This window comes from Pinus tabuliformis, chromosome 3_1, assembly GCF_031772625.1.
Source record: "Pinus tabuliformis cultivar Carrire ecotype Pingquan chromosome 3_1, CPIR1, whole genome shotgun sequence".
NCBI classification, from domain to species: Eukaryota; Viridiplantae; Streptophyta; class Pinopsida; order Pinales; family Pinaceae; genus Pinus; species Pinus tabuliformis.
In genome coordinates this window covers 319,734,185-319,743,210 of record NC_142301.1, presented here as the reverse complement: position 1 = coordinate 319,743,210, position 9,026 = coordinate 319,734,185, and positions in this window count along the sequence as shown.

Here is a 9,026-nt window from a genome sequence, read left to right as displayed (position 1 = left end):
TCAATATTCACCCGATGTACAAGTCGATCCATGTGAAAAGATGTTCTGAATTCAAATATGGAAAGTCATCGCCTGATTACCAGCAAATAATGTAAGCTATTAACAAGCGCGAGCAGGGTCATTGATAACAATAATGACCTTCAAGGTACTACAGTACAATTCACGTGGTGTGAATGTATGCAAACACCACGCAAAATCTTTCGGTCGAAGGCCATTGATGTAAACCTGTTGCGGGAAGTGAGAAACTTACCATTGAGGCATGTAAGCTTCAAAGTACTGAAAGGGTTGTTTCTAAGTCAACTTCTTGGATAATGAGCTGATGTCGACAAGAAGTGACCCATCATAGGAGGGCCTTGATGTATCCCACATATACGCCATGAAACGGAGCAAATGATTTTTCTGGAGGTGAAAACGATCTGATGATACAAGGTTTAGGAATGACGGTCATGAAAAATGAAGGGTGAAAGTATTGCAACAGATGAGGCGTTTGCTGGATGGTAAATTCTCTGAATGAATTCTCTTGAACATGTCGGCGACACTGAGATGGATTGGTAGCATTAACCCCAAAATATGGATGCTATGGAGGACCAATGGTGATATGACCAGTGAATGGAATAACCCAACCCGACTCAATCATGGTGATGGAGTGAAAGTGTCATGTTCAAGAGCGACCTACTACCGATAAAATTCTTCAAGTTTTCTTCCCCTTTTTCCCCAGTCATTGCTGACCAGTACCTCTTTATTTTTGTCAAGCTTGAGGAGGATAACATATGCTTGTTCTATAATTTTCCCTTTAGGCAAACCTATCGCTATATTTTAGCGAGCCTAGCGACAGTGAAACTCGTTCTTGTCTGGATGGACAAGTTTGTCGCTATTATTTTAACGAGTTTAATGACAAAGATAACTCGGTCCTTTTCATGTTTAGAGAGTTTGAAAAGGGACGAAAAGGAAATTCTAGCAGTCCTTTTTCATATCATAATTCCTTAAGTCCAAAAAAGTATAAAATAATACGAAAGGGATGACTTTTCGATTGCTTTAGCGAGCCGAAAAAAACAAGCGCATGATATTTTTGTTTAATAATCCCTCAGGTCGAAAAAGTTTAAAATGTATAGGAGGGATGGCGCTTCCCTTTACTTTAACGAGCTGGAAAGGCCAATAGCTCAACAATATTTTTATATTTAATGAGTCTAAAAAGAGTTTAAAAGAGACTTGTTTTTTAGGAATGAGTGGTGTTTTCAGGTAGAAATTGGTTCCGGGTAAGCTTGGAACTTCTCAAAACATGGCAGTGTGAAGAGGGTGGCTAACAGGACCACTCATCGCAGCTGTTCCTCAAAAGGGTAAACAATTAAGTGGAAGTGTATGATCGGCCAAAAGAATGGAGGTGATGGTAGGAAAACAACCAAGGTTCAAAATGATGATAGTAGGGCAATCACAAAGGTTATTTACCGAGGGTGGATTCATTTTTTAATGAGCTTGAACCAGGAGAAACTATGCTCATAGGTAGGTTTATTTTTTAACGAGCTTGAACCTTGCGAAAACATTGCTCAGGGATGCGGGTTCATTTTTTAGTGAGCTCGAACCTTGCGGAAAGTATGCTCATTTTCCTTTTTATGTAAGCTAGTAATTACCAAACTATAAAGCTAAAAAGCTAAAAACACTAAAAAGCTAAAAAATGAAATTGTTCATTTTTGCTTGCATAAAAAGGTTTGCATGCCCCTAGCATAAAAAACGTCTTCAGTAACCATATGGAAACTTACCGTGGTTAAGCAGGATGATTTTCTATCAATACTTAGACAAAACACTTCCTGCACTTTATCCACCAAATAGACAAAGTTGAAAGGTCACCTGGACCGATCACATAACTTATAGCGAAACTTATCTCTACAGCTGGGTTTGTCCGCAAAATAGACAAGGGTGCATGCCCCCTAAGCTTCATTACATTCACTGGACTACTCGCGGTAATTAGGTGGATGGAATGAAGGTTGAAGAGTTATACCTGACTCAAAGATACCATTTAGGGATGATGTTTGACTTGGAGATGTGTTTGAAATGGGAAATGAAAGCTGGTCGATAAGCTTGACAAATTTTCCTTCATGATGTATCCCCATGCTATAAACATATTCATGTCCAAGGAGTAGATTATAATTTAACGGCCCCTGGACCATCATCACATTCAAGTGAATGTTTTTCCTTCTCAAAGTTATCGGCAAGTTAGGAAGGATCCCTAACGGTCGACTGGTTCCTTTGTTAAAACCTGATAAATTTTGCATACTAGACGTAAGAGATGGCAAACTAAGCGCTTTCCAAGCAGTTGAGGCAAGGATACTCACTAAAGCCCCTTCATCTATTATAGTGCCAGACACGATCATTTTGTAAACTTGTACTATGATCCGGAATGGTACATTAGATGGAAGGCGGGGTCTTGCTAGTTGATTCCAATCAAAGGAAATGAATAAACTGCTTGGAGGGGTTACCGGATAAACGGTTGAATGAACCCCTTGAATTGGGGAATTCTCCTCATGTTGTAGAGGAACGGGTGGATTGCCCCCAAGTTCATCGGACTCTGAAGTAACAAAAGAATTTGAATAGTATTGTTCTCACTTTCTCAGCCACTTGGTTACTAGCATTGCTATCTTCACCAAGCGAAGAGGAAGAAGGGGACGGAGACATGTTTCCACTGTGGCCACTTCCGCCAGATTACTTGGAGGCAAGAGGGAAAAAGTACCCATTAAGGAAGGGTCTTTTAGGAGACCTACTTTGACATTTTGAAGCGATTGAGAACTTCCATGGATCAATGGAATGCTTCCAGTAGCTTGTGAACTGTTGGGGAAAAAGGTTAGTTGGTCAACGATTGTAATTTTACCTTGGAAGGGAAATGAAATCTTTCTAAAATATGTTGACACAATGGTGGCCATAGCATAAATCCAGGGCCTTCCTAGCAAGATATTGTAGTCAAGGTTTCCATCAATGACCTCGACTTCAATTTCTATTGTCTTGCCCCCCAGTTCAACTTGCAAGTTACTTAATATCCCATACGGTGTGTATGTTCTTCCATCAAATGCTTTTAATGTCATTGATGATCGTGACAAGGGTGGCGAGACTAAAGTTTTCCAGTGACTCATTGACATAATATAGGTAGATGCCCCCTCATCAGTGATTGTTTGATGAATAGTTTTGTTGAGGGATTTTACCTGTATAAGGAAAGTGAGTTGGGCCGGTAACTGAGGTTTGTATCCTTTATGATTAAAGGCCACCAGATTGGAATCCGCCGGATCAATCCCACCTATCGCTGATAACAAAGCCTGCTCTTAGGAGGGAAAATTCTCCAGTACTTCAAGTGTCGAAATAGCGCATGGTGATTGGGCCAGATCCTCCACTATATTATAATTCTATGCTGCTTGGGCACGAGGATTAAATGTCGATTTATGTACTACTCCCTTTGGCTTTTATAGTTAATTTAGGAATGATGGGTGGAAGAACTTCTAGCGAAGTTGTTGTCAAACTACTGGGTTGATCTGTAGCCTTGTTGTTCGACGATTGTGGATTCCCATAATCTTTATTCCCTGTTGATATCAAAGCATCATTTTGTTGTTTTGAGATGGATAGCATAAGCAATTGTGATGGGGAAGCATCATCAATAGCAACCAGATTAGTTTCTGGGTTTAGAAACGGATCAATCAATACCGCTGATGTATTTGAAGTCTTTAAAAACTTTGTGACCTCAACTCGACATGGACAATCTCTCGTATAATGGTCCTCATCACATATGAAACACGGTTGATTAGGTTTCTTTCACCTAGTAGGGTTTCCAGAAGATTTCTCAGGAGTTTAATTTTCCTATTTCTTCTTATTATTTTTCCCTTTCTTCTTGCCCCCTGGTTGCTTTGGATTTTTTCCCTTGTCAGATGACAAGGCATTAATCTCCGAGGCAAGAGGTTATTCATTTGATTTTTGACTAGAAACTGCAAGGGATTTTTTAGATGGAGCCTTTGCGGTTTTCGTGCTTGCGATAATGATCACACCATCACCGGCATGAGAGTCCTTATTTGATTTACGAGGGGGAGGAACGAAAAATTATGGTCTAGGAGCGTCAAGAATTTTTTTGTAGAGCGTGCCAGACTAAGTATAGATCAAGTCTAAATATTGTGCACAAGCAATGACTTGCTCTTCGGTGACAACTCCTCCCTTCACCACATCTTCATTAATAGAAGGCAATGATGACTTAATAAACCACTCACCTAAAAGTTGATCAAGAACATAGGTCTTTACCATTCGACAACGACGTTGCCACTCATGAATATGATCAAATATGTGAGTGGTTGTTGTCTGGTTGAAGTTGGTAAGGAGTTCTATTCCTGTTTCGTACCTTATGGGTAGCTGAAAGTGGGTTATAAAAGTTGTGGCAAGGGTGCTGAAGTTATTAAACGAGGCTCTAGGCAATTCAATATACCATTTTTCTCCCGGACTAGTTAGCGTTCAATGAAAAAGGTGATGCCTAATCGAATCATCATTCAGGGTGTTAGATGAGCACCACAAAAGAAAAGTCATTACGTGATTCGATGGATCTTCACCTGGATTTCCATTGAATTTAGGAATATCAGAGGGAAGTTTATGAGGAATCACTGGCCACCAAGGGGCGTAAGCAATTGGATCATTCGTCAGCTGGCTCAAATTTGGTAATTCTAGAGTTGCCACAAAAGGAAACTGTTGATTTAGGTTAGGCGAAGCATACCCCAGATAAGATGGAATCGCCTGAACAGTCGGTCTTTGCATACTAGCATAATGTATCTAATGTTGGTAACTTTGATAAGGTTGATGGGCATAACCATTATAATATGGTTGTTGATAACCGTTTTGAAAATGCGATTTCTCGTTACCTACAAAGCCTTGTTGCTCAGGTCCTCAGTAAGCTTGCTGGAATTGTGGTTGTTGCTATTGTACCAGCCATGGTTGTTGGACCATTTGATGTTTCCCAATACTGGATGATTGACCAAGATGCGGAGTGATGGTACCTGTTTGAGCCTGAGTCATTCCAGGTAAGGAGGCACTAACCTGAGGTTGTGATTGAGCTGCAGAGACAAGAGGCTATTGTATTGCAACCTGAGAGACTTGAGGTTGACACACAACAGGTAGTGCTTGTACTTGCGATACAGTCACAATAGCAGGTGTAGTGGGAATATTCGACACAGGTTGGACTGGTTGCATTGAATATACAACCCTTGGTTGTTGAGGCAGTATTGGTACCCAACCACTAGATGTAATTCCAGTTTGACCTGAATTTTGTTGTAAACTCTCATATGGTTGCTCCCTAGGAGGGAACAATGAAAAGGCATACTACCCCCCATATGGTGGCAATCCAGTGCTTAAAGGATAGATCGGTCTTTGAAGACTGCACTACCCAAATTGATACTGATATTCAGGATCAATTTGTTGAGTTTCAACATAAGAAATACCAGATGAGATTCTAGAGGAAGAAATAGGAACAGGCCATGTTGTCGAAACAATTCCTGAGTGGACTCTAGTTGGTGGTTGATAACTTGCTGGGACAGATGGTATACCAGCAAACATTGTAGGAATGGTAGCAGGAAGCTTTGTTGTAGCTGCGTTAGTTCACACAGTCCTAGATGTTGATGGTTATTTAGACATATTTAGTCTATCCAAAAGATTTCCTAGCGATTCGACAGGAACTTGCAATGAAAGACTATTAAGAAAACTAACTTCAGGATTAGAAAGATATAAGTGGATCCCATTTCCAAAATGCAATGGAGTACTGGATGGAATATCCTCTACTATCTCTTCTATGGCAATCAGTCCAGGTGGAAGAGGTAGACCGTCAAGTCTGTAAAATATTTCTGATGCGGAAGAAGGTACAACTTCTACAATAATAGATACTGGAGGCGTGACACCTTTTGAATTCTGGAACTCAACTTCCAGATGTTTAGGTAAGTGAACTTCAGTCTCTGGTTCAACTCTAGATGGAGTTGTCTCAGGTATAGAAGTGTCTACCGTTACACTAGGATCAGTTCTAATGTCCTCTTGTAACCGCAGAGCTTCTTCTGTAAAAGCAGATGTACCAGAAATTATCGGAGTAACTGTAGTCTCTAACGATACTAAAACACAAGTTTCAAATAAATTAGTTGAATAGGACTTAGTTAAATGAGACTGTTTTGCCCGGAATGGTTTCATCTCCAGAGTCAAAGACAGTTGACTCGCTAGTCTCCACGAATGATGGGGTTTTGATTGACTTTCTTCCACGATTGCGGATTTATTGATAAACTCAAAATTAAGGGAAAAAGATGTTCCGTATTAAATAAATTTTAATGACACTTCGACACAACTTTGATTTTTAAATTTTTAAGAGCCGAGAAAAATCTAAAGATGACTCTTGTTGCCTTTGATTTTTAATGAGCCCGAAGTGATAAGTGCTCAGATGGACCTTTTCTCTTAAGGAGTTGAAAAGGAACGAAAGTGACTACTTTGGAAATCTAGATAGAGGGATTACCAAACCAATCGCAAAACTGAAAAATACACCTTGGTGGTAAATTAAAGAGAAATTACCAAGGACTTATGTATGGCAGTCAATCTTCCCGAATGTCGTGTTCAATGCATTGCGATCGATAGGGTGGTAGACACAGCTTCCTATGGATAAAGGATATCAGCCTATTATGGTCTACCAATATATACTCGACGGTATGGGGAGCACAAGTCTGTACTAGCACTTGTCGTATCAAAGAGGAGGAATCACCCAACCTTCGATGGAAATGATCCTTACCAGGTTTTACGACGCTGGAACAGGTCTCTAGCCTAGACTTCTAGTTGTGTTGCGTTAGGTTCCAAAGAGTTTTTATGTTCATTGAGATTTCCTTTAGAGTTGATCTTGCTTAGAATTTTGTCTTTCAAGGTTCACCGCGTGATGTAGATGTAAAATTCCGAAATATACAATCTAAAATGATAAACAATCGTTTATTTTCTTTTAGTAATGAAAGTCCTAGCTACTAAGGAAAGAAGATTATGATTCTTTCAACAGAGAGCAAAGAGCACACACTAAATGCACTTTTCCTAAATCTTTTTTGCACACAGTATAAATGCAAAAGCACATGCATGTATTTGTTTTTTGTTTCCTTAATGTGAGAATGCCAAAAAGGAAAACTAAGTATAGATCTGAACTATTTTCTTCAAAGCGACATTTCGACAATTTCTTTTCAAAAAATGAAAGGAAGACTAAAACGACACTTTTCGATTTCGAATAGAAAATTGCTTTCGACACTCCAAATATTAACAATTCAAATCAAATACAATGACAAAATTACAATCGACTATCTAGAGGAGGAAGACTTTACGACACTCTTCTTTTTTACTCCAAATGATAGTTACGACACTTTTTTTCATCAAAACGACAATTCGATTAAGCTACTTTTGACAAAGGAGGACTGTAAATGACTGACAAATGCATAAAAACATTTATAAATCTTAATCAAGGGAGGCTGAAACATGTAAAGGAAAGAGGCTTGAATAATGGGACACTGATCATAAGCAGTAACACAATCAAAGATCACTCAGTCATCGCACCCGTCCTTCAGAGAAACGGGGATGCATCTCACCTGCTACGCATGGGAGGTGTGATGCATACTAGTTTCTACTCACAAAAAGTGCGATGGGCCAGGGGGCGAAACTGAGTTGGGTTTTTGGTCAAATTTGCAGATGAGTTCAGGGATTAAGGTTGAGATATTATGAATAGTAAAGAAAAAAGTACAGGGGTATGATCTTATGAGGTTATTGAGCTACCAAAAGGGCGCTTAGAATGCTTGTAAGTCAGATGTTCAATTCATAAACCAACCTGGAGATTGACTGAATCAGAATTCATCTACTTCGCAATCGCATAGCAAAGGCAGTTCGAAGGCTATCTGGCTAACTTTAGGCTCCATCTGTAGTTTATAAAGCAAACAACAATAAAAAACAAACAAACTAGTTTCTCCCCAGTGGAGTCACCATTTTGTTTCCAGGAAAACTAGTGTCTTTTTGATCTGCTAGTCCCACTAAGATAGGTAGCTATCTTAGAAACAAACAATCAAAGCAATTTGTGATTTCCTTTATGTATGATAGATAAGAGAGAAGCAAAGGGGACCAACCTAGATCTTCCACTTAGCTCCTTGCTTGATTTCTCTCTCCCTTGATAGAGCTTGCCACTCCTCTCCTACTTGTCCCACTTCAAAGAATACCTATAGATTCAAAGTAAAAAAACACCATCAAAGCATATCGATCTATAATATCATAAACAATGCAGAATCAGAAATACATTGACCATACAATTGCATTCACAAATAACAATATTCACAAATACACGATTATATGGAGGAAAACTCAAAGAACTTTATTAATAGTAGAAGAGAGGATTACAACCCAGTTGTCTGATCCAGCATCATCCTCCCAGCATCAAAGCCCTCTTCACCTCATGAAAAGCAAGATCACCCAATAATACAATGTCTCTTCTCACAGATAAACCAACAACACTTCCTTACAAAATACAAAATTCCAGCCTTCAGATCTCTTAGATGAGGGATCCATTTATAGATTTCTTGCAAGGGTGTGAGTCAACTCTGGGTTTTTGATTAGTGTCATTCCATTGATAGTTCTTGGTTCCACTTGGAGATTTCATTGATCTCTTACTCATCCCTGGGCGAATTCATAGAGGCAAGTGTCATGGGAAAAGTTTCTAGAAGATTCCATGAGTTTCCACTTAGCAAACTGTCTCTGCCATTTGTCCATTCTCGCTCATCGCACCCTACAGAGGGCCTTTTCAGTATGCATCACACCTGGCTGGCATAGCAGTCAGTATGCATCGCACCTTGACCATGGAGCAGTCAGTATGGTCCAGTTTTGGCCAGTTATGAGTGGTTTTTCAGGTGGAACTTCTGGGAAATGATGTAATCAATTGACCATGATCCTTTAAGGTATGAAACAACACTTTTAGGGGTTAAAGAGCCCTTGGTTTATGGACATATGAGTTTGGGGTTGCAGTGCCCAAA